Raw genomic sequence first — 26,219 nt, forward strand, 5'->3', positions numbered from 1 at the left:
AAGGAAATAAAATATTCTTTAAAATTGAAAAGCAAGGACTACATTCAGTTTTTCTACATTGTTACATCATTCTCCATCAGTTATAGTGTCTCTTCCAAATTTCCCACTTAGGAAGGCAGGGTTGATAACTGATTTGGCGTCTTTTGGGAGAATTTGTTGTCTCAGAATACCACCATCTACTCTTTTTTCTCTAAGTTTTCTCATAAAGGAGCAATTCTACTTTCTTCGAACATGGAGAAGAGTAATTCACAGCCCTGGTTTTGCCACACCCCAGAGTGTCATCAACCGTAAAACAGTGTCAAGAGATTGTCAAAACAAAATTAATTGAAATTGAAACAATAAATTCCTGCCATATAATGTCTTCAGAAGGTGAAAGAGAAGGTTTGTCTCAGAATAAATCAGAAAGAGAGTGCCCTGAAGGGTAGGAATGGTTGGTCCAAAGGGTAGGTGAAAAATCTTTTACTCTGACATCATCCATGTTTTTAAACCCCTGCAGGTGTTTAGAATGAGGAAAAACCAGAATTGTCAAAACAAGAAACCCCATCTCCTTACAAGTCAGAGCCCTCCACAGTATATCTGACAGTTTGAACACCAGCTAGGGTTTTTTTTTTTTTTTAAACACCAAATTTAACATGCACAGGCATTTCAGATCTGTCACTAGAAGCAGGATGATGTCAGTGAGAAAATCTGGTGTTGTTTCATTTTCACAAGTTTTTCGGGACCCGAAAGGAGCTGTTCGTTGAGCGTGTCACTGCAGAAGGGGTAACGGTGATCTGAGGAACATGGCTTGTCATGAGGCTAAGAATCAAAAGCTGCTTATTAACAAGAGAAGGGCTGTCGGAGGGAGGCGGGCAGCGAGACAAACGTGGCGTGTGGCTCCTGGAGGCTCCGGTTTGTGGAGAGGCTTTGGAATTCCAGGCCTCGCATGCGGTTATGACTAGACTCGGAAACTGCCGCTTTGGGGGAGGCTGTTGCAGTCATGCTTGAGAAACGTGTCCCGAGGTGGGGAGCCTTTTCATCTCAAAGCATTGGCGCCTGCCTTTCAAATGAAGGCGGCCTCTCAACTTTAAACTTTTAATTGAAACACGTACGAAAGCTCTGTACCAACAAAGACATTTTTGAAATACATGAGGCAATAATGAAGTTTTTAGGAATCTTTCATCTCCTCCGCCCATTCGGTTCTCTGCTTCAAGTTAAGGGGCAATTTTCTTTTCTTCCCTATTAAATTTCCTTTGCCCTCACATAACATTTAATTATTTTAAAATGGCTTCCTCTCTATTAGTCTGCTGTCCTCATGAAGAATTTAGAGTTTCACATAATTTACTAGTATCTTTCTCTGTAAGAGATGGGGTGGTGGTTCCTCAAGATCCATTTGCTCCTTTTCATTAGTAATAGAATCCAAGTTTTATTTTGGTAGCAGTGATTCTGGTTAAAAGAAACCCTCTCCCAGATTTTTTTTTTTTTCAGCTTAGTGTGTCTATGAAATTAAGTCGGGCCAATGACATTAAACAGAAAAGTCGTATGAAGGTAGAGTAACGTTTCGAAAAGGCGTTAACTCATTCACAAATGTGCTGATTTCATTCACATTTCTCCTCCTTGCAATCTGGTATTGAGTTCTGATGGTTGGAGCTCTGGCAGCCTATGTATGGAGCTGATTTTGAAGGTGGAAAGCATGCTCTAGAACAATATAGTGAAAGACAGAAGAAGGCTTGGTTTCTGACAATTTCATAGAATCACCATACTAGCCTGGACTGCTAAACTCAGGGGCTTCATGTTATGTGAGAGGATAAACAACTAATTTGTTTAAACACTGTTAATTCTGCTCTCTGTTACTGGCAACCAGATGCAACTCTTAATTAATATGTTCCTCGTTACTAGCACAGAAGCTCAGTGAAGGCAGAAAAGACAACTTACACTTCTTTGTTTCTCTCTCCCTGATTAGGACAAAGCTTTGCTTAGGGTAGGAGCTCTGGAAATATTTGTAGAATTGATTATTTCATTCAACAAATATTATCGAAGTCCTAATATGTGCCCGGTACGATGCTAAGAGAGATTAAAGGATGTGCACTAAGAACTGTCTTAACCATCTTGATGGGTCATCCAGTGCTCTCCTGTCTCCCGTAAAGGGTCAGTGTCAGATGCCCTTGGCACTCTTTGTATTCCTAAACCTTGGACCACTCTCTAGTGTGGCCTTCTGCTCCCACGGGTTGAGTTTTATGCTTCAGAGTCAGTTTTGTTTGTCACTAAGCCTAAATATGCCAGTTTTACTTGTTATTGTAATTACGTAATTCTTATATAACCAGCAAAATGTACACGTGCAAAGAAACAGAATTAGTTGTATAAAACTAAGCCGAATACTCTGAAAAGACCAAATAAATGTGTCGCTGAAAAAATGCTAGCAAATCAAGTGGGTGCGAGCTGACAGTTAAAAATCGGGGAAGGGGAAAAATAAAAACAATGAGGGGAAAACTTAAAAGTTTCAGAAGAATTTTGTACTTAGATTGGTTTGTAATTGCTTTCCAGTTTTTGCTTTGTTTTTGAAGAAATGGAGACTGGAAATCATAGAAGATGCATCTTGGGTGTGGTTTATGCAAGAACAGCCAATCATTAGGCCTGTTCATAAAAATAAGGCCTTCACATCAAAGGATGGGCAAATAAATGTACATTTATACATTTATAAAATGTATCATTTAAAAATACCTTCTTTTAAATGATTTTAAAAATTCTCTGACTACCAATTCCATTTGCATCTGATGTGAGCTTTTCCCATGTAAAATTCACAGTTTTGATATTAAGACATTTGTAATTCAGTGTTAGATTCAGATATTTATATATATAGTGATGAAACATACTCCTAAATATTTGCATCAGGACCCTATCTGTTGGAAATATAAATAACCGATCTTAGACTCATTTAAACTGAAAAATAATTTATTGGCTCACATGGCTGAGAAGTTCAAGGTCAGATGGACTTCTAGCATGGTGAGATCCAGATCCCCAGGCTGTATTACTGGATATAGTGTCATCATCTTCTAACACTTCTTATTACTGTTTTTTTTTTATTTCTTTAAATCTATTGGCTTCATTCTCTCCTGCTACAGAGACACTCTTTCTGACGGAAAAATTGGCTGTAGGCAGTTCCCCAAGCAGGCATTATTGTTGCTCATGTTATTGAGGAAAGAGATGTCTGTCCCAAATTTAATTGGTCCCGAATGGGTCCTGTGCTCTTGGACTAATCAGTGTGCACAGATCTGGGTCATCATGTCTCTCCACTCTGACTTATAGTCCTAGCAGAATCACTTGGAATGAGGGGACGGTCGAGCAGCCCCAACCTCCCCACTATTTCAGGGGTCTGTATTCTGGGCCATGACCTCAGAAACACAACTCTGTCCCTTCATGATCTTGTTCCCCCAGGATACTGATGCCATGTGGGGTTCTATTAGCTCATTCTAGAGCCAGCAGAAGGGCACTCAGCGGCACATCAGAGGGCCTGCGCGAGAGGCTGGTAATTCATTAAATGGCTTTGAACCTTCGAAAATTACTCACTCTTTCTAGACTTCAACCTTCTGGACTGTAAAAGACATTGGACTTGCTACTCTTTAAGATCTCTTCAAATCTTAAAATTTTACAACTATGGATCTACAGTTTTGCTCAAACCATATATCCTGTTCTAGGAATATTTTTACCCTTGCAAATGTACATGTATAAACTCTGTCTTCAGTAAATAGCCTGGTACCCTGCGTTAACATACAAACATACAAAGATTCTAGGAAAGTTTTTTGTTTTTTTCCTTTGGCCATTTTTAGTATTTTAATTGGAGACTATTGGTGCCCCCCTCTATAATAAAACCTATTCTATCTAAACGAATCCAAATTAAACAGAAAAAAAGTTCATAAAAAAATGAGTCATTACAAGAGATGACAGCAGGTGTATTGGTAAGTGGGAGAAGGAAGCTAGAATGGCTCAGGGTATGAAGAGACTTGATCGACTGTCAGGCCCTCCACTTTAGAGAGAGGATTTATTCATCCAAAGATACTCAGTTTGAACATAGAGCTTTTATGAAATAATAGAAGAAAAATTAAAGCTTACTATGTACTTTATGCCAGGCACTGTACTAAGTTCTATTATGTGATTATGGGGTTTTTTGTTCCAGTCAGTAACCTGAGGGGGGGGTGGGGTTCTTTTTTTTTGTTTTTTTTTTGTTTTTTGTTTTTTGTGTTTGTTTGTTTGTTTGTTTTAATTAGAACCATTCAGAGAAGAAAAAGAGGTCTTCAGTAAGTAAGTGGCACGAGATCAATTAATCCAAAAATGAGAACGTGGGTTCAGACTTAGGGGCCTGACTTTAGAGGCCGGTCGCCACTCAGAACGATGTCATGGTTAGGAGCCTTTTCCATCACATTTTCTTCCTCTTTTCCGTGCCTCCTGGTGTTCACCTCTGGAAAACAGTGCCACACTGTCCTGCTGTCCTGTTGAAAGGCAGACCTTGAAGCACACACATAATTAGAAAGCTGAACTTGGAGCCCTGAAAGCATGTGGCTGCTTCTAAAAGCTAAAGAGAATTAATGAGTTCACTTAAGTGTCCTCCGGCCAAGGGCAAGAGAAAGGGGGTCTTGTCGATGGCTGTGTGCTCTTCTTAGAGTTTGTTAATATTTATTTGGAAAGAAGAAGGAAAGAATGTATCCACTAGGTTTGCTCCCTACCGTAAGGTCCATCTGGTATCTCAGGTATGTATGCCAAATTACGTGATTAAAATAACACATCCAAAGGGCTGTTCCTTTTATAAGCTGAAAATCTGTCTGATTTTTCACACTCTTACCAAATCAATGTCTAAGGAAGAATTTTATAAATTAACAAATATGTTCTCTGTTGCTGCTGCTCCAAGTTATGATTAAATTAATCCTAAATCTCATTTGGAAGTTTTGAAATTTCCCCAGGTAGGATTCTACAGACAATAGGAGCTAAGTCTGTCTTAAAGTTGGACATTTATGCCTTTTCTTCTGCAGATCAGTAAATTCTTCTGCTGTTCATCCTATGATCTGTTTTCTTCTTTTAAGATTCTCAAGGCCATCTCCACGATCCCAGCTTTTCTCCTTTTTCTGGACTATTTTCTGTTGTTACACGTGGCACAGGGTATCGTCAGGACTGTTCTTCCTCAGGGACTGTGAGCTCTCAGAGAAGAGGGTCTGCTTCATGTTCATCTCTCTGCCCCCAGCGTCTAGCACAGTGCCCGGCAGTGTTTGCTGCGTTGAAGTGATTCTTGGACACTGCTCGCCTCCAGAAAGGGTAGAGTGACATGTGGACAGTGCTGTGGCCGCGGGTCTGAATTCAGAACCACATGAGAGAGAATGGCTACACCGATGTCAGTGAATTGTGAACTCAGAAGCCAGGCTCCTTTTACAAAGCCATCTCGCTGACAGGAAAGTTCGCGAAGGCACTTCCTCTGTTCCGTGGCTCAGGCACTTGGGGATGTGGTGGCGGGAGGAGGAGAAATGAAATTTTATGTAAACATGGAGCCTGGCTTTTACTATTTTTGTTTGATGTGATATGTTGAGCTAGTGAGTACAGACTTGAAAAGATCCAAGAGATTGAGCCAAACCACAGTGATTTTGAAATTTCAATTTAAACAACTGTTTAAGCATCGTGCCGGGAACAACCTTAAGAACAGTTTCCCCCGTGTTATTTCAGGGCTTAGGATTCGTGTTCCATAGATGCAGCTTTATGTCACGAAATAATATTTACAGGCTGTTTCCCAGACTTTATGTTACCTCACGATGTATTTGTGGCTAATTTAAATGTCACGATAAAAGAAGTTTTCTGTTTTGTTTGGTTTCGTAAATGTCGGATGCAATTACAACAATTACCAAGGAGCAACCAATTTTTTGAAATAATGTAACTTTTTTGTCAAATGTATTTTCTCTGATAATAACCTGTTTAATCAACCGACTTCTGTCTCTGCCATCTTCTAAGTGATTAATCTCAGGGAAATAATATAACTTCTACCAACCTCAGTTCCTTAGTGTATGGTTTTTACGATAACATGAAAGAAGATATGCAAAGCTCATGGCACAGTACATAAAATGTATTAGAAACTCAGTAAATGTTACTTTTTTTCCTCTCATAAAAAGAAAAAAAATACTTGGAACGATTACTATGTCACCCCCAGGTATTCCCCGACTTTAACCAAATAATTCCTTTTAAATGTTCTTTCGGATCTCTACAACTCCTGTTATTCTGTTCTATCTTAAAGTACTTTTTTCCTAGTCACTGTGAAATTATATAATCAAAAAAAAATGAAGACAGCATTTTCGGTATTTATGACCACTCAGCTTTTTGTAGCCAAAATTGGAATAAAGTGCACAGGTGGTCACATTTGAAGGAAATTAATTAGTGTTGGCGAAAGTTACAGCATTTGGGAGAACTGAACAAACCATCTTTTTTCTAAACAATAGCAACCATGAAACATATTGTCTGAATTCTAAATTCAAGTCATTTAATGTAACTTTTTATGCCTCTTCCCGAATTTGGGTCACAGAGGGCCTACAAAAGTGTTAGGAGACAAGCCCAGAAAAATATGCTCTTTCTAGTCTCTGGCTCATAATGGAAAGGAGCATAAGTGTGCGCATGCACACGCGCGTGCGTGCGTGCGTGCGTGTGTGTGTGTCCTAGAGTGGAGACCAAATCTGTAGCCAGTCCTTTCACTCAGTCAAAACACTTGTGACGATGCTAAAGGTTTAAGCGCCTTATTCTACCTCAGAGATGCTCCAGGCAGTCGCCAGTTCCGCAGAGGCTGTCAACAGGTACGTTTGATTTATCATTAGGTTTGTAAGGAGTTGGAAAATAAGAGTGAGAACACTCTGAGGCACAACACTTTGTTTCCCGTATTGTGATTCCTGTGACTTTGGCAGGTTTGCGATGACTTGGTAATTTAGGGAGTCTTAGTGAAATTAACATTTATGCTGAAGACCAACCCTTCCTACTTGGAAATTAATATTGTGTAAGTTTTTGTCATATCCCTAATAAAGCAAAAGATAGTATTCATCAAGGAAGAAAAGCAGTTGATAATATTAGTGTCAATTGAAAGTTCCAGGTATTGTTTTGAGAGCTCTTTACATGTCTTATATAACTGAATGCTCCACAACCCTGGTGACATTACCCCATTTCAGAAGAGCGGAGAATTTAAATAATTTTCTCACAGTTATATAGTGATTAAATAATAGAGTTATAATTCAAACCCAAGTAATCTGACTTCTTTTTCTTTGGCAATGTCAAATATTCTGTATAATTTTTCACTGCATGGATCTAGGACTTAATGTGGTATCTCAGGGGTCAGTTAGATTCTCACAGGAAAAGAAATGCAGAGACCTCTGTCACTTAGCTCCAACATAGCTTTCCCCACTTATCTTTTTATAAATCTTTTATGAATTAGATGCTTTATCTGAAGTGGGTTACTGACTTTTTCTCAAATCTATCCTAGACCTTTTCATATCCACTCATTTTCTAATACTTTTGGCTCTATTTTTACATGCTTTTTTTTTTTTTAAACTAACAATACAATTCTACTCCTATCTCTAAGCCCACTTTAAGTACAAATGCTTCTATGAACTTTTCTGGGTCTTTCTTTCCAGATAAAATCAATTTCTCTTATTTCGCTCTGCTTGGGCCTCTCTCGAATCTATGGTTTATACTTGTACTCCTGTCTTATTTGCTTTGCAAGGTTATAAATTCTGTAAAGCCAGTGCTTCCCCTTAGACATAGTAGTTACGTAATGACTGTTTGTTGAATCGATGCTGAAGACCCCAGCTCGTGTCTTGGCAAATGAGTCACAGGCTGCCCTTCCATTTCAATGCCCAGAAAACAAAGTCAAATCCTAGTGTTGATGGGCCAGGTGCATTTCTTAGTCCAGGGAGGGCTGTTTCCCTTCCCTATTATGTGCAAAGTCTACTTCCTTCTCTTCTTTAATGCTGCCATCATCCTTTCCAGCCTTCTGGATTCTTATTTCACCAAGAAATAGTGCGATCTCCCTAGACACTATCATCTTTGCTGCACCAAAGACACGCTTACAGTATCTTTTTCCTTCAAAGATTTGTCTACTTCTTATTATGGAGGATGCAGGTGATACAAAAAAAAAAATGTGAAGAAATTGAAAAGCTTAAGTAGTCTGTTGCAACGTTTTTAGTGTGGTCCTTACGGGTCATTTCTTTTGCTGAGATTAGAGACTCAAAGTTATCTTGGACTTTCCTCAGCCTTTACTCTTGGGGAGACGTTTCCTGAGAGAAATAATCATGATAGAAGGTAGAGGTCCATTTAGATGCCCATCCACATCCGGGGAAGTAGGATGGCATAGTGATGAGAAGTATGTCTTAGGGTTAGCAGATCTATGTTTAAGTCTTAGCTCTGCCACTTTTGCAAATCTGTGATAGTGGAACATTTATATAAGACTAAAGGTCCTTATTTTTAAAAAGAAAATGATATTGTGCTTACATCACTAGGTTGTGGAAAGTTTACAGGAGAAATGTAGGTAGAGAGCTCTGGGTAGGCACTGATACTCTTATTGTCACCTAGTTTTCTATTTCTAGGCACAGGGAATGTTTGCATTTGCCAACGCCCTTGACACTAGAATGGTCACGTGACACAGTCAACGGCATGTGAGCGTAAATAATGTGTGTCGCTTCTAGGTACAATATTTAATTGACGGTGCTGGTCTTTCTAGCCTGCCCTTTCTTTCCTGGGCAAAAGCACATGTTGGAATGATGGTACCACAAGGGTAAGGAGCCTGGAAAACCGAGAAGCCCAGAGAAGGTTTCGTACGATGAGGAAGTGAACCTCTGTTGACTTTTGCTTCCAGAATTGTGGCATCAGCGTTACACAGCGTGTTCCCGTGTCACATTTACCTGCACAGAATGTCTTTACTTCGGTAAGACAATTAGAAGCCTGCGGGGCAAAAGTTTTTATAAGAAGACCCAGTCATTTTTTTCTTGCACACAAAGGCTGCTGACAGCCCTGCTTATCGTATCTTCAGCATCACTCCACACGCTCCCAAATTTAATCTTTTCTTTCTTTCTTCTTCGTATGAAAAAGCCATTATGTGTCTGCTTGCCACAGATGTCCTTAGTAAGTCATGTGTTCCATTCTTCTAGTCGTTAAAGATGATATTTTTTAAATCCCACGGAGTTCTCAACTAATATAAGCTAATGGATTTCATGACTGGAGTTGGGGCGCTCTCGCCAGTGAGCATTCCGGATGGTAATTCCATGATGAAGTGTAGGGTAGCGGGAAGAGCACTGGTCTGCTTCTCAGTGTCAGGTTACAGGCCCAAACCTAGCCTGGCCTTGCTAGGTGACTTTGATCAAGTTTCTTCCTTTTTGGAGCTGCCTAGATTTTTTTCTCATTGGATTGTAAAAAGTCTTTAAAATATTTAACTCTTACCTCCTTATATTGGTTGCGATTTCCCACGCACATGTACATACACCCTGTGGTTTCCCTTCTAATGATGTTCATGTTTTTGTAGTTACAAATCTTGTTTCACATCCTAGCTCCGCCTCTGCTAACATATGTAACCTAAGACAAGCTCTTTAACCTCCCCGAGTCTGCGTTGCTCCATCTATAACATGGGGACAATGATACCTGACTCACTAGATTGACGGTAAGGGTGGATGGCGTGACTCTGGAAATTAGCATGTACGTAGCCAGAGGTCAGTGCACAGTAGTTTCTCTTCTCTTTGTTTGATATCTCTCCTGGGATGTCAAGATTCTGAACTTCAGTATTCCATATGGTCTAAAGAGGATGATTATGAGGATTGTTCAGTTAAAAACAAAAAGACTTGGCCATTTCTCACCTCAGAAAATTTAGGTAGACTCACCGGCCTCCTCCATATGTAGTTCTCACTTTTGTGGTGCCTCGCGGTCTGCATCTAGGATGTACTCTATTAGCCGAAGTCAGCCAGACTTTTTCTGCATCAAGGTGTAAATTCCCAAGGCACTGCTATTAATATGATAGTACTGCTACTAAGAAAAAGAGCCAGCATTTATTGAACATATACTATGTGTCAAATACTATTCTAAGTACATTATATAAAAATATATTTATATATGTGATATATGTAACAATTATATGTAGAATTGTTTAGAGCTCTAGAGCATATCATATATGTGCAGACACACACGTATATACACACTAACAACTCCATGAAACAAGTGTTGTTATTGTCACCATTGTATCAGTGTGGGTTCAGTCAGGAGAGTTATTTATTTTGACACAGAAAATTTAATAGAAGGTATCAAACCAAAAAGGTGACACTGAGATATCACACAGGTAGTAACTGCACCTCTAGTCTGTGGAGAAGAGAGAAGAGAGGAAGTTGGGATTATTAAAACTTAAGAGCTTGAAGGAAGGTCCCTGTGGATCAGAGTCTCAGATCTCTGTGGAGGGGACGCTGCCTGGCTTGTATTTGCATCCTGACAAAGTCCAGTGAGGCTGATTCTAGGAGCTGGGAGAAGCACAAACTGTCATCGAAGATCCACTGCTGCAGTGACACAAGAACAGGAAACGAAGCAGGAGGGAGTCGTGCTTCCTCCTCCAGTCCTGGAGTCCTCCCCCAGCATCCCTGTGGCAGGGTCTAGTGCAGATCTAGCCGGCAAAGGTGAGGCGTGGCGTACAGAGTTCCAACTCTCGTATCAGAACAGAGTAGAGAAGCTGAGACAACACACTCTACCCCTTTGGCTATTAACAATCTATAAACACCTTTCTATAGGTCGTTAAATTTCAATACGACAATAAAACAGCTTTAGGTTTCCACTGAAGAAGATGCTGCTATCCCTTTATATAGATCTTACCCTCTCAACAAACGGAGGAGATGCGAAGTTCCAATAGTTATTGCTGCGTTTCTGGGAGGCAGTCGTCACAGCCACCTCTGAAGTTCTGAAAAGCAAGCAAGGTGATATCCATTGGGCACCTACACAAAATCTCAGGAAAAAGATCCAGTGAACTGTGAGGGGAAGGCAGATTTTTCCTCACAATGATTTTCCTCGGCCATTGGCTGGTAGATAAGTTTAAAAGTTCGGTGAAGCTCTGCAGCCCACTCGTTTTCACACTTGTTTTCAGCAACGTGTTGTCTCCAGCACTGTCTTCTCCTGTCTCCCCCTCTCTTTCTTCTTCCCCGACCCCTCCTTCTACTCTTCCTCCTTTTTTTTTTGATATTTACATATTTTTTTAAAATCAACTTGAATTTTTTTCTGGAACAAATGAATGTATAAATATACAGAACTCAGAAAAGTTTGCCATTTCCCACCCCTGCCCCTCAGAAACGTTCCATGTTTGCATGCTTACTTACCTACCTAACTGGGATAAAAAATGCTGCTCTCACCCTAATCCTGTCAATAACTTTTTTTTCCATTTCTTTGCTAATATGATAGGTAGATAAATTGTATCTCCTAATTTCTATTTGATTATTAATTAAGTCAACCTTGTTTAAAGTAGATTCCATTTATCTCTTTTTCTCTTATAGAATTTTTATCTTCTTATCCGTTAGATACTCTTCTTCTGAGATCCGTGTTGGATCGTTCTTACTAATTTTTATGAGTTCTTTATATATGAGAAACATATATCCATCATACCATGGTTGCAATTTTACACCTAAATTTTATTTCTCTTAAAATCGTGATTCTGCAGTTTCTGCTATTGGATTTGAGTCTTGGGTCAATCAATGCAGTTGAAATTGCTCAAGAAGCTATTGCTGAGAGCAGTGGCAGGATATGGAATAGGTTAAGGATCACCAGCCAGGTTTTCAGCTTGTACTGAAGACTGTCAACATGCTGCTGACAAACATGTTAACCCTTCAGATACAGTTTTCTAAGCTCTCGGTGACATTTTACCATATGAAAGGAAGCTTACATATGACTCTGTGGCTTCATCTTTTAGAGTGATAACATAGCAACAGCTTTTGTTAGTCCGCAGGATCCAGAAACAGATTGAATTCTTGGCAAGACAGAAGAAAAGAGCTTTCACAGACTCAGCTGGTTATGGTGCTCTCTGTGCCGCAGGTGCTGCTGGAGGCAGACCCTGTGAGAGAGTCTTCCCCCGCAGCGAGCGGCGTATCACTCAGCAACACCCGTCTTCCCACAGGTTTGACAGAGAGAGCAGAACGTGCCAAGGTGAAGATACTAGGAAAGAGGGCATTAAACACTGCCAATTTGCTTTCTTTTCAAAATGGAACACTAAGGAGCAAGCAGTAACAAATAAACATTGAATCACTACTTTATTCCTTATTGAAGGTGAGCGCATTTAACAGCAAGGCCGTCCACAAAACTGAGTGTCTGTTTCACTGCCTGCCTGCACGTCGGCAGAGGTGAAAAGAAGGTGAATCGGGTTACAGATCGGGGCAGGCCAGCTCGGAATGACACTGACAATGAAGTTACGCGGTCTGGTTTTTCTTTCGGTGTCTCGCTGACGGCCGTGGTTGCCTCTGTCAGGCTCGGTCCGAGGCTGCCCCTTTTCAGTAGTGAGGTATATATACCTATTGTCGCTCATTCCTCACCTAACATTTATTTTCCATCTTAAGTAGGTACTTACTGTGCCAGGTACAGAGGACTCAGTATTATAGATGCTGTAAGTGCGAGAAACCCAACTGAAACTCTCTTCTCATAAATATTTATGACTCTCATAACTTGGAAGCCAAAGGAATTGAGTTTGTTTTACGAGAGAATTCCAGGGTGACAGGATGCCATCGAGATCCTCGCTCTCCCTTCTCTCAGCCTTTCTTCCTCCTTGTATGCTTTCATCTCAGGAAGTGTCCCTCTGTGTGACAAACATGGAGACTCCTGGATATTTCTGGCTTATATGGCCCATTCAGATTTTAATAACATAAGGCGATAAACTGTCTTTAAGTGGCCCAATTTTCTAAAATGGGACCGTGATGGATCCTACTTACAGCACGTGCCTACATATCCAGTGGGAAAGGTGGATCTGTGTGATGGAAATACCATTTCAGAAGAGAGTATGGGAGTTTCCAGAAGGAATTCATTGAACAGTAAAAAGATTATACCTTTAAAAGGAGACAGCGTCCTTATGCTCGAGAAGAGTACATCCCAACAGAAAAAAAAAGGGAAGACATAAGTGTCTGTAGTCGAGTGTGATAAGTGTTGTGATAGAAACATTTTTAAAAGCTGCGAAGCAATTATGTTTCTGGTATGGTGGCGTAAGCCCCAGTGGGATGTGCCCTCCTGTGAGTGACACTCTAAACTCCGGCCAAAATACAAAAATACCTGGAGGGACTAGAGAGTGAACAAAAGCAGGGAGACTGACTGTAGGAGAACCTGAACTTGAAAGAAGGGAACAAAATGGGATGACATTCCCATTATTTTATTGGAGCCTAACTCTCAACACACACACACACACACACACACACACACACACACACACAAAACAACAACAAGAAAACAGACTTTCTGGCCTGGAGAACCAAAGGACACAGTGCAGGGAACCCACAGCTGCTAGAAAGTAAGGGGTGGTGGTAGAGGTCCCAGAAAAAGAAAGAGCGAGAGAAAGAGAGAGAAAGGGAGCCCCAGATTTTGTAAATAAATCCTACCGAAAATCTCTGGCTAACCATGGGATACACATACGTGGGGGCAGAATTCAAGCAGCCCAGCTAAAACACAATGGAAGTGAATTGAGATCAGAGCTATTCCCCACAAGGTAGATTGCAGCTCGAATCCAGCCAAGTTAATTGCCTACTGAAACAAAAATGTCCGTTCTTTGGAGGAACATAACAGCCTATAATATCACCTTTTAAGATGTAGAAAATTACTTGACATTTGAAGAGCCAGGAAAATATGATTCATTCTTAAGACAGTCTACTAAGACCAACTGGAATCAGAACACATGGATTTTAAATCAGCTATGTGTAATGGTGTAAAGGAAGATAAAAATTATGGGGGTGGGAGCTTAACAGAATGGAGATGACAAAGGAAAGGCTCTGAAGAAGAGAGAGCCTTGGGAACTGAGGCACAATGCCAAAAGTCTAACATATGCATAACTGGAATTGCAGAGGAAGATACGGGGGATCCGAAAAAAATTGAAGACACAAAAGCACGAGGAGCAAATAAATATAAATTAGACTACATCAAAATTTTAAAATTTGTGCATCAAAGGAAATCAAGAGAGTGAAAAGACAATGTATAGAATATGTGAAAATACTTGCAAATCACATACCTGATAAAAGTCTAATGTTTGTAATATATAAATAACTCTTGCAACTCAACAATAAAAAAGACAAACAAGCCGTTTTAAAAATGAGCAAAGGACTTGAATAGAATGTTTCTGAAGAAGGTTATACAGATGACCAACGAGCGTGTGAAAAGATGCTCATTACCTTTAGTTGTTAGAGAAAGGCAGATCAGAACCACGGTGAAATACCATTGCACACCCACTCGGAGGGCTATAAAAAATAATAAGGTTTGATGAGGATGTAGAAGAATTGGGACCCAGGTACACTGCTTCTGGGAATGTCGAATGGTGCAACCGCTAAGGAAAAAAAATTAAAAAGAGATATTCCAACAAACACCTGCACACGAATGCTCACGGAAGCACTAGTCACAATAGCCAGAAGGTGGAAACAACTGAAGTGTCCACCAGTGGATGAATGAATAAACAAAATGCGGTGTAGCCAGATAATAGAATATTATTTAGTCCTAAAAATAAGCGAAGTCTAATATATGCTAGAACATGAATGAACCTGGAAAACATTATGCTAAGTGAAAGGTCAGATATTGTATAATTTCATTTGTATGAAATATCCAGAATAGATGAATCCATAGAGATGGAAAGCAGGTTAGTGGTTGTCAGGGGCTGGGTGAGGAGGAGGCCGAGGAGGAGCTGCCTAGCGGGTCAGCTGCCTTTGAGCGAGATGGAACTGGTTGGAGGCGATGGTTGCACAACATCGAGAATATACTAAATGCCATCAAATTGTACACTTTATGGTTAATTTTACGTTATGTGAATTTTACCTTGATATAAATGTGAAGAACGGATGGTGGATATTTTTCCAAATTTGATCAAAGGCATAAATATGGTAATTCAAGAAGTTCAGTGAACTCCTAGCAGAGTAATTAAGAAGTAAACCATGCCTGGGAATCATTCAAGCTGCTGAGAATCAAAGATGAAAAGAAATCTAAAAAGGTAGCTGGAGAAAAAGTAGTAGGCAGCATATAGGGAAGCAACAATTCAAAAGACTGTAATTCTCAAGGCTGTAAGATAGTGAGAAAAAAATCTTTAAAGCTAAAAGAAAAGCAAAATTGTCAACCCAGAAATCTATGTCCCATGAAAATAACCTTTAAAAATAAAGGCAAAATAAAGACATTTTAAGATGAAATAAGAGTAAGTGCATTCATAGACTCCGAAGAACACTAAAAAGACATTCTTCAGGCTAAAGAAATGATACCTGAAGGATACTCATTAGAAATGATAAATATTTTATAAATATATTTTATTAAGTTTTACAAGTACATTTAACTATTGAAAGCAAAAGTTATAAGATTTTCTTATCAGTTTTATAATAGAAATATATGTAATACATATAACTGTGACATAAATAATAGGATGGGGTGATAGGTGGTTCTATACAATTGTAAGATTTTCACATTTTACATGAAAGGTACAATATTAACCCAAAGTAGACTGTGAAAAGTTAAGGATATATATTGTAATTCACAGAGGACTAACTAAAAAAGTTACAGAGGTATAATGAAAAGCCAACAGATAAACTGAAATAGAATTCTCATAAAATATTCCAATGATTTAAAAGAAGTCAAGAAATGAAGAACAGAGCTAAAAATAGAGAGGTAAAAGGAAAACATAATAAAATGGTAGCCCTAAATCAAATCACATAAATAATTATATTAGCTATTATGAACTAAACAACTAAAAGGCAGAAATTATCAGAATAAAAAAAAAAGCCATTACTGCTCTATGTCTCTATGCCGAATAATAGATGCAATTTATAGATAAAGAGGTATTTTAAAATGGATAGAAAAATTTAACATACAAACAGGAAACAAGGAAGGTTAGAGCTATGTTAATTTAAGATTAAAGACTTCAAGACCAAGGGATAAAGAGGGACATTTCACAATGAGAGTTACTTTATTGTGAAGACATAGCAATTCTAAACATGTATTCTCAATAACAGAGCTTGAAAAAAGATGAAGCAAAAATCAACGGAATTTAAAGAGAGAAAGTTTTAAGCAATATTTGGGGATGTTAACATCCGTCTCTTAGCAATCGATAAACAACAAATCAGTAAAGTCATAGGTAACCTGACATTCACTATCCAAACACTATCAACTGCCTTGACCTAATTGATATTTATAGTACAATACACTGAAGACATATAGAATACACATTTTCTTTAAATGCATATGGCCCCTTCAACAAAATAGGCTATGTATTAAGCCATAAAACAAATTTCACCAAATTAAAAACTTTGAAATTTTACAGTTTTTTTCTTTGAATATGGAATCGAAGCAGAAGCAATTTAGGAAAAACTGAATATTTGAAGATAAAACAACACACATCTAAATAATCTATAGATTGAGAAAGCAAAGGAAATTAAAAATTATTTTGAACTGGATGATAAAAATACATCAGATTAAAAATTTTAAGATGCTTAAAATAAATTTATAGTCTTAAATGCCTATTTTAGAAACTAACAGTCTAAAATTTCTTTAGGAGACAAGAAAAATAAACACAAAGAAGGAAGATTTTCTAATAAATATTAAAGCAAATGTTTATGAAGTGAAAAGCAAACAAGAAGGAAAGTAAATTAAGTTAAAGTATGGTTTTTTGAAAAGATTATTGAATTGATTAAACCCCTTGCTAGACTGGCAGAGAAAAAAAGATCAAGAACATATGCTTTCAGAAATTATGGAGGGATTATCACTGGTGAATCTATACGTGTTAAGTGAACAATAAAAGAATATTATAAATACCAATTCATTTGAAACAATGACATTCCTCGAAAATAATAATTATAAAAACTAGCAAGATGAAACAAAATATCACTAGTGCATATTTATTAAAGAAGTTGAATTTGTTGTCAGCAAATTCACATGAAGAGAGCTCCTGGCCCAGCTGGTTCTTCAGTAAATGCTTTCAAACATTTAAGGAGGAATTATCACCAAATGTATACAATCTCTTTCAGAAAAGAGAAAAGGAGAGAACACGCCCGAACTTCTTTTGAGAGCTTCAAGACACTAATACCAAAACCTGGCAAAGAAAGTACAAAGCAAAAACAAACAGATAACTAAAACTGCAGCTCAATACCCCTCTTGAACATAGGTGTAAAAATCCTCAGCAGAAGACCAACAAATAAAATTTGCCATCTGTAAAACAGGTTGTATATTATCATCAAACGAGGTTTATCCTGGGAATGCAAGGCTGGTTTAACATTTGAAATTCCATTTAGTTCACCACATTCATAGAATAAAGAGAGAAATCCATCTGTCGATTTAACTTTTTTAATGAGGTAGCTGGTTTATAACATTATGTAAGCTTCAGGTGTGCAACGTTATAATGGGACATCTGTGTGTATGCCATCGTGCTCACCACCGAGTCACCCTGCAGGTGAGCCCTTTACTGGTTCCACTCTCCTGCCACATCCTTGCCCTTCTGGTGACCACTGATCTGCTGAGCATCTCTATGAGTTTGTTTTTGTTTTGTTATCAATTTGTTTTGTTTGGATATTCCCCATATAAGTGAAATCATGCGGTATTTGTCTTTTCCATCTGACTTATTCACATAGCATAATACCCTCAAGGTCCATCCACGTTGTCACAGATGGCAGGATGTCACCTTTTTTATGGCTGAGTGATATTCAGTTGTTTATATATACCACCTCTTCTTTATCCATTTATCCACTGATGGACTTAGATGGAGGAAAGTATTCGATGAAATGAATTATTATTTATGTGTTGACCTTGGCACCGCTCTTGATCAGAACTCAACCTTAGTTGTAGTCACTCAGCACTTGGCATGGAGAAGGGGACTTCATGGGGGAGGGGACACGGAAGGACCAGTCAGGCCTCTTGCGCCTGTGGTCAGCTGCTCTGCGCTCCAGGAAAGCTTCAGAGTCACCCCGGGTTTTCTCGCCCTCACTGCAGGGGCTGGGCTGCTTGCTCTTGTTCCGTTTTGTAGTTTAATAATCTCAAGGCTATATTGAGGAGAGGAAATGGTACATGGGAAATCTCATCTTTGCTCCAGATCCAGATGTTCTGGGTTAATTGCTCCACCTGACTCTACCCAAAACATATGCAAGGATCTAACCCATGGTTTTCCTTTGACTCTGGGGGTTTCTCTCAGTCTCTCTCTCTCTCTCTATCTCTCTCTCTCTCTCTCTCTCTCTCTCTCTCTCTCTCCCTCTCCCTCTTTAAATTTTGACAGATTCCTCAGTCTGTCTTTAGCTTATTTGGCACCTTCGGGGCTGAACTCAGGCAAAGAAACCAGCGACAGCTTCCCAGCGGCCCGGTTTCCATTTCGCACAGCATGTACATGGACGACATTGCTCCACTCTGATCGCCTTCTTGTCTGCTAAAAGATTTTCTTTAAAACATTTTAAATTATTTTTATTTTCACATTCCCTGCCCGTCCCCCGCCCCCGTTTTTTGAGATCTAATTGACATAGGTGCTGTGTAAATTTAAGGCGTACAGCATAACGATTTGACTTATGTATTTTGTGCAGTGATTACCACAGTAAGGTTAGTTAACCTTCAGTGATGCTGGCTTCAGAATGAAGGCTCACACTCCTCGAACAAAGTAAAACTCATGACTCTGTAAGCCACTCTTTCCCATCTTCTTCTGACCCTTCACATTTTGTTAATTAGACGATTTATAGTTTTCCAAAAACTCACTGCGCTTTCCCACCTCTGCATCTTCCAGCTCGTCGACTCTTTAACGTGGACTATCTTGCCTGTTCTTCCCGTGGAAACCTTCGACATGACGTTGGTCCCACCGTGACTGGTACTCTTCCTTCGTGAAGTGATGTGACATCTGGGAAGGAGGAGGACTTTACCGTGGGACTCTAATCTCTTACTCTTCCCATTGTATATATGGTCGTGTATTGCTTACTTTTCATCTCTCTGCTTCAATTTCCCCATTTGTAAAATAGGTAAAATACTACAAACTTCATAGGACTTCCGAAGATTTTGTGAGGTGACAATGACCTGGCGCGAAAAAGGCCAGTGAACAGTTCGTCCTCTGCGTCTGTGCTGTCTCACCCATTTTCCTCAGCCCAGTAGAATTTATCTCCTCTTTCAACAAAATCCCATAGCAACTTCTTAATATCATTTTTAGGGCACCGATCCCATTTAATCCGAGCTATTAGCCCGAGTAGGAATTTAAATTCTGTTTGCCTCAGACATTGTTTTCTTGCCCAGAAAGGTGTTTCAGGAGAGAGAACAATACTAATACTGAAACAAGAACTTTAGAGTCAAAATCTGAGGGTTCGAGTCCCAGATTTACCACTCGTTAGCTCTGTGGTCGTGAGAAATTTTCATAACCTCTCTGAGTCTCATGTCTAAAATGGGAATAAATTTAGTCTTTAACTTAGAGAGCTGTTGCAACAATTGAATATGATAATACATCCAAACTATTTAGCACAGAGTCTGATATATTGTAAGAGCTCAGTAATAATAGTGACTATAAAGGCAGAAGGAATTAATGGTATTCAACCAACAGTGAGAATTACCACCTCCTGCTCCGCACCCTGTCATGCCCAGATGGCTCTCAGTCTCCAACAATCTTCGGCGTTTTTTAGCACTGTGAGGTATTCCAGGGTTTTGGATTTTCTCCTAAGCTTCTAAATCTCCTTGGTCGACTGGCAGAATCAGATTTCTGTTGAGCAGATGTTTTTCGTTTCAATAGTCTAGGTTCTTTTGGCATTTAAAGAGCTCTCTGTATTTTCTTATGCGAGTCAATTTATTTTTTCTCTCTTGCTTACTACAAGGAGCTAGTGATAAAACACATCAGACCTGGCACTGGGCCAAAGTTCCCAGGTGGGGCTTGGCATATTAGCTTGGTTTTGAAGACAAAAATCTTTAATTTTTCCAGGCCCTTTCTAAAACTACCAACCTGGCAGCTCCGTAATTGCTTATGTATTTTTATTTCAATTCTTAAGGCAACCTTTTGGTATGGCCCAAATGGGCTTCATATATTATTAAAATGTTCGTACAGAGCTATCGTCTGATCCTGCAGCTCAGTTTTGTGTCCCATTTCTCACCAAAGGATCTGAAGTCAATCTAATGGACTCCTGTTTAAATCCTGAAGGGCACTCTCTAGTGATTCCAGGTGAAATGCATCTTCAGAATTTATCCCATCTCCGACTTCACGCCAGGCTCCTCCCATGGCTCTTGCTCAATCCACTTTCTAAATATAATGTAAAAAGATGATTAAAATTCAACTTGAGAAGAAATCTCTTCTGCGGTGCCTGATTTCATGTTGTCAGTGTTTTGTACCTGACTTGGCTTCCTCATTCCTCCACTCTGTCATCTGCAGACTGTTAGGTACAAGTCACCGTGCAGGCAGAATGAGATAAATTAGGAAGGCTTTATTGGCAATTTATCAGGAAGCCGCTGCAAGGCAGACCCATGAATTTACTTGTTAAGCCTCTACTTTCCATTCTCTACTCACGCTACAGTAATAATGCTTTGTAACTACATAATGGCACTCATCCTTCAATCTCCAGTGACATTGCCCACGGTTAATTGGCTCTCACAGCATCCCTGTAGGGTAAGCAAGTGTTGCTGCCACTGTTCCAGATTAGCCAATAATTGAGATACAGTGTGGTCAAGTGTCTCTTGGAAGGTCATAAAGAGTGTCACTCAGAGAATTTCTTGACTGTTATCTGTTTGCCCCCATCACTGGGTTTCCCTGTAGCTCATAATCTGTGGATGAAAGCCTGCTAATCAGAGTCTCTGGGCAAACCCAGGGGACGAGAATTTGAAGAATGGAAGCTCCTAGACGTCTCTCCTCCACTCTCTCTTTACAGGAAAATACACAAGGAGTTAGTTTTCACGATTGTTTTGCTTTTTAAAATTTATGGTTTCCTGTAGTTGGAAGCTTCAGAAAGGGCATAATCTCTCATCTTCAGCTGTTGCTTAATTGTAAAAGGATCCGCTGGAGAAGCATGGGAAGGAGATAGATTTATGATGGCTGAAAGTGGGAGACGTATTTCCCCAGGACCTAGAATGAAGCCTGTCCTGTCTCCTGGCCTCTGCAGCTGTGCCCACAGTGAGAGCATTCACTCTCCCACCAAACCTAGGCCAGCTCGAGTCACCAGGAGCATCGTTGCCAGCTCACGCCTTCAGACCCAGCCTTAGGTTATTCTGGTTATACTATCTTTGCTTGGTCACCTTGCAAGCAAAGTTTCAGTGATTAAGTGAGGCCAAATTTGATTCTTTCAGGACACCAAGATACAACAACCCATTCGTGAATTAACTATTAATTCTTAGAATTAATAAATATCTATCAAAAGTCTCCTATATATTAGACACTGTTATAAGTGCTGGAGAATAAGAGTAAATGACACAGTGTCTGCCCTCATGAATCTTTAATTATTCCCTGTTTTCTTTTTTTTCCCCTCGTTCTGGCGATGCTAAATAATATTCAGAACTCCCAGAATGACACTTGTGTCCTATGTTGAGTTATGTCCTATGTGGGAATTATCTCAAAAATCCATGCACTGTAGAAAGATGGCATGTAGGCAGATGGTTGAATGGTAACTCCCAAAAAGATATGTCCATGTTCAAATGCTTGGGAAAAGGGTCATTGCAGATATAATTAAGTTAAGGATCTTGAGATCATCCTGGATTACCCAGGTAAACCTTAAATCCAATGACAAATGTCCTTATGAGAGACGAGAAGACAGAGAAGAGGGCCATGTGAGGGTGGAGGCAGAGGTTGGAGTGATACAATTACCAGAAGCTGCCAGGAACTAGGGGAGAAGCATGAAATGGATTCTCTGCCCAGGGCCTCCAGGGGTAGTGTGGCCCTGCTGTCACCTTGATGTGGGATTTTTGGCTCCAGAACTGTGAGAGAATAAATTTTTGGTGTTTTATGCCACGCAGTTTGTGATAATTTTTTATAGTAGCCACAGGAAACTACAACATGGCACTTTGGTCTTAGAAGATGAACACATACCCAAAACCAATGGGTATGTCCAGGTGACTTCTTCAGAGTCACAGTCCTGACCTTCTTAACATATCTTATCATAATTTACCATGAATGTGAAGAGACACAGTAACATCTAATCCTAATTTTACCTCCCTTGAAGAAAGTCCCCTTGCTTTTCTCTAAGAGCAAGCAAATAAAATATTAAGCAAAGTTATCAAGACACATATATTATTTTTGTTTCAGTATGTATAAATTACATAACAGTAATAGGCAACACTCACAATGTGCCAATCCCACCCATTTATTTTTCAAGAGAAAGGCAGAAAATAAATATTCATGTGACCGATGTCAGGGAGCTTCTCTGTAAAAGGGAATTTGCCCACTAGACTCCCCAAACAGCCCCTTGTGAATCAAGAATTGTCTGGTCTTGTTTCTCACTAAACCTAAGTTCCCGAGGGCAGGAACATCTACTCTGCTTGTCATTGTACTCCTTCCCATGCCTAGTAACAACGACAACTATAGCTGACTTTTATCGAATTCTTAGTGTTTCAGTATTTATTCTAAGTCCCTTCCATATATTGACTAATTTGATTCTCAGAGCAATCCTGTGTAAGAAGTACTTATATGACCCCTGTTTTACGAGGACACAGAGGTACTGACAGGTTAATAAATATTTGTTTTCTGCCAGATGCAAATTATCTCACTGATTGAATTTCTAAAAATCTGTAGCTACTGGGTTGTCTATTACTTTTTACTCTCTCCATTTATAGGCAAACTCTCTCCACAAAATTGTTTTTATCAGTTTTATCGAGGTAAAATTTATACACAATAGTATGATCCAAATTTACTTGTACAGTTTAATGAGGTTTGAGAAATGTGTTAATTATTCCAGCCCAATAAAAATAAAAAATATTTTCATTACCTTGAATTTTTCCCTCATGCCTTTTTGCAGTCAACTCTCTTCAGTTCAACCAACTGAACTGTTTTCTGTATCTAAGGATTAGCTTCATATAAATAGAATCACATAGTATTGTACCTGGCTCAATATTTTTGAGATTCATCCATGTTATACGTATATATAGTTTTTTTTTCTTTTAATTGCTGCATAATATAGTTCATGGTATGAATAGACCACTTCTTGATGCAGAAGTGTGTTGTTTCCAGTCTGTGGCTATTACGAATAACACTGCCGTGAACATTCCCTTACACACCTCTGTGTAGACGTGTGTTTGCATCTCTCTTGGAGTGGAATTTCTGGGTCACAGTAAGTGGATGTTTAACTATAGGAGAAACGGCCAAGTTGTTTCCCGTTGTGGTTGTACCACTTAGCACTTCCACTGACATGGCACGAGAGCTGAAGTTGCTCTTGCCCTCAGGTGGTGTTGTCAGTCTTTTTGTCTGAGTCCTTCTAACAGGACGCCCTTGTGATTTCATTTGCATCCCTCAGTGAATACCGACGCTGAACATTTTTGTGTGTGCGCTCATTGGCCATTTGAGTATCTTTTGCGAAATGTCTGTTCCAGCTTTTGCCAATTTTTTATTGGCTTGTTTGTCTTATTACTGAGATGTAAACTTTATTAACATTTTGAAAGTGCTTTTTGTTAGATATTGCGATATGTGTTGTAAATATCTTCTCAGTCTTCAGCTTGCTTTTTCGTTTCCTGAGTAGTGTCTTTTAAAGAGAAGTTTTTAATTTTGATGAAGTTCCAATTTATCCATCTTTATCTTTATGGTGATAATTATTGTAATAAAAAATTTTGCCTACCCAAAGGTCACAAAGATTTTCTTCTATATTTTCTTCCAGAAATTATATAGTTTTGATTTTTTTAAAAATTTCATCTATTTCAAGTTATTTTTCTATGGTTTGAGATAAGGATTGTGGTTCATTTTTTTTTTTCTATATTGCTACTCAGTTATTTTAGCACAACTTGTTGAAGAGCATCTTTTTCCATTGAATTACTCCGTAAACTTTCTCCAAAATCGGTTTTCATTCCCATTAATATATATGACAATGCTCAATGTCATAGAATGGCCTTTTAACTGCTATAGCTTTATAATGGGTCTTAGGAAGTACAACTCCTCCTACTTTGTCTCACTTTTTCAAAATGGTGTTGGCTTTTCTATGATGGATCCTGATTTCCCATTTCTTAGTGTGCCTAGTAATTTTTTATTGGACACTGGTTATTGTGACTGTTACTTGGTTGAGTACCGGATTTTGCTTTCTTCTTGAAAAGAGCATCGTATGTTTTTCTGGGATTCAGTTACTTCTAGGTCAACTTGATCCTTTCAAGGCTTGTTTTTAAAGCTTCGTTAGGGCTCATCTGCAAAAGTGTTAACTCTACAGCTAGTGTAATTCTGTTCTTAAAGTATAGCCATTACAATATGGTACCAAATGCCCTGAGTGTTCAGTGAGGTCTCTTAACTCTTGCTGGTCAAACTCAGAATTTTCTTGACCTTGTGCAAATCAGGTCAATGGTTTGGTTTATACTCAGGGTTCACATTGTTTGTTTTCCTTTCTTTGGGAATTGCATTACTGTGCTGTTTTTTGTGTAGTATCTACTATTGTTTGTTCATAAATGTTGTCCAGTTTTCTGCTTATTGCTGGTGGACTGGGTAACCCACCCAGTCCTAGGGTTTTCATCATGGTCAGAAGCAAAAGTACTTAGCATAATTGTAGAACAGAGAAACTCAAGTCCTCATCTCGTGATTTAGGGTGAGCTTAACACTTTCCTCCAAATTCCCAAAGTTTTCTGGGGAGTCTGCTTATTTTCTTGATTCCTTCTCCACTTACCTTCACTCCAGAGGAATGTCTCGATCCCTCTTATTGTCATGTATTTTGTCCATTTCCCAAAAGATCACCAAGACCATATATTATGTGTGGCAGTGTCTTACTGAGTATTGGTTAATAGCAACATTGCACTACAACAGAGGACAAGTAGATACTTAGAATATTTGGCATCGGTGGTCTTGAAGATACGTGGCAATCCATGGCAGGGAGTTCCTTACTGTATGTCTGCCTACAGAGGCCCCTTCTGAGCTATTCTTTGAGGTTCGGTCTCTTTTCTAATCTCTTTGCCTACATTCTTTCTTTATACCATTCTATAATTCTTAACCCCTATTTCTCAAGCTATGAACCCCAAACAAAGAATTCTTATAAATCTGCTTAAGCAGAGCAAATTAGATTTTTTTCTTCTCGACCTTTTTCTAGAACAGTGGTTTTCAGTTCTGGCTGCTCATCAGAATCACCAAGAGGAACTTTTACAAAATTCTGTTTCCTTAATTCATACCCAAGAAGATAAGAATTACCTAGTGAATAGTGGGCCTCTCTCCTTCTGTTTTGAAAGAGTCTCCGGTGATTCTGAAGTGCAGTAAATTGAGAACCACTTCTGGAGATTCTGCCCATGGGGCCTGTTTTTCTCAATTGTGAAGACCCTTTCAAGTGTTTTCACCAAAACAGTCACCATGTACCTCATCTTTTTGCCCTGAAAAGCACAAAGAATCAGCAGAAAATGTCAAAATTTTTAAATATTTTACTTCTCTCAGATCAGATATTTAAGCTGGATGTCGTCTTCCGATGTTTTCAAAATAAGAGAAAGGGAGTGGGAAAAAAATTATTTTCATACGAGCAAAACCCGTAAGTCGTGTTTTTTTCCTTATCCTTATAATGCTCCTGTCCTTTAACGTTTGATGCATTTGGAAAATTTAAACATTTTAGGTTTTAGCACCTCACATCCTGCCAATGTTTAGTCACTCCTAGTCTGTAAAAAAAGTTGATGTCATTAACCCCCAGTAAAAATTTTCTAAAGTTGATTAATCCTTGAATTTATCCCAAACCAAAGAGTGAGTATCCTTGTCTTTTTGGCCACATTTCATATTTTAGGTGATGGGATATAAAATTCTTGGGCTGCGGATTCTAAGTCTCGTCCCCTAACTTTCTTTATCTGGACTTTAAATTTTATTTCTAAGAGGAGAAAGTGTGAGTCTCCAGATATCTGTCTTCTCAAATTTTTTCATATTTCAAAGTGTCAGTGTTGGCAACAGTCGGTAGAACATTCGCAAGGGTTTA

The sequence above is a fragment of the Pteropus medius genome, unplaced genomic scaffold (assembly GCF_902729225.1).
Source record: "Pteropus medius unplaced genomic scaffold, Ma_sr-lr_union100, whole genome shotgun sequence".
Lineage (NCBI taxonomy): Eukaryota > Metazoa > Chordata > Mammalia > Chiroptera > Pteropodidae > Pteropus > Pteropus medius.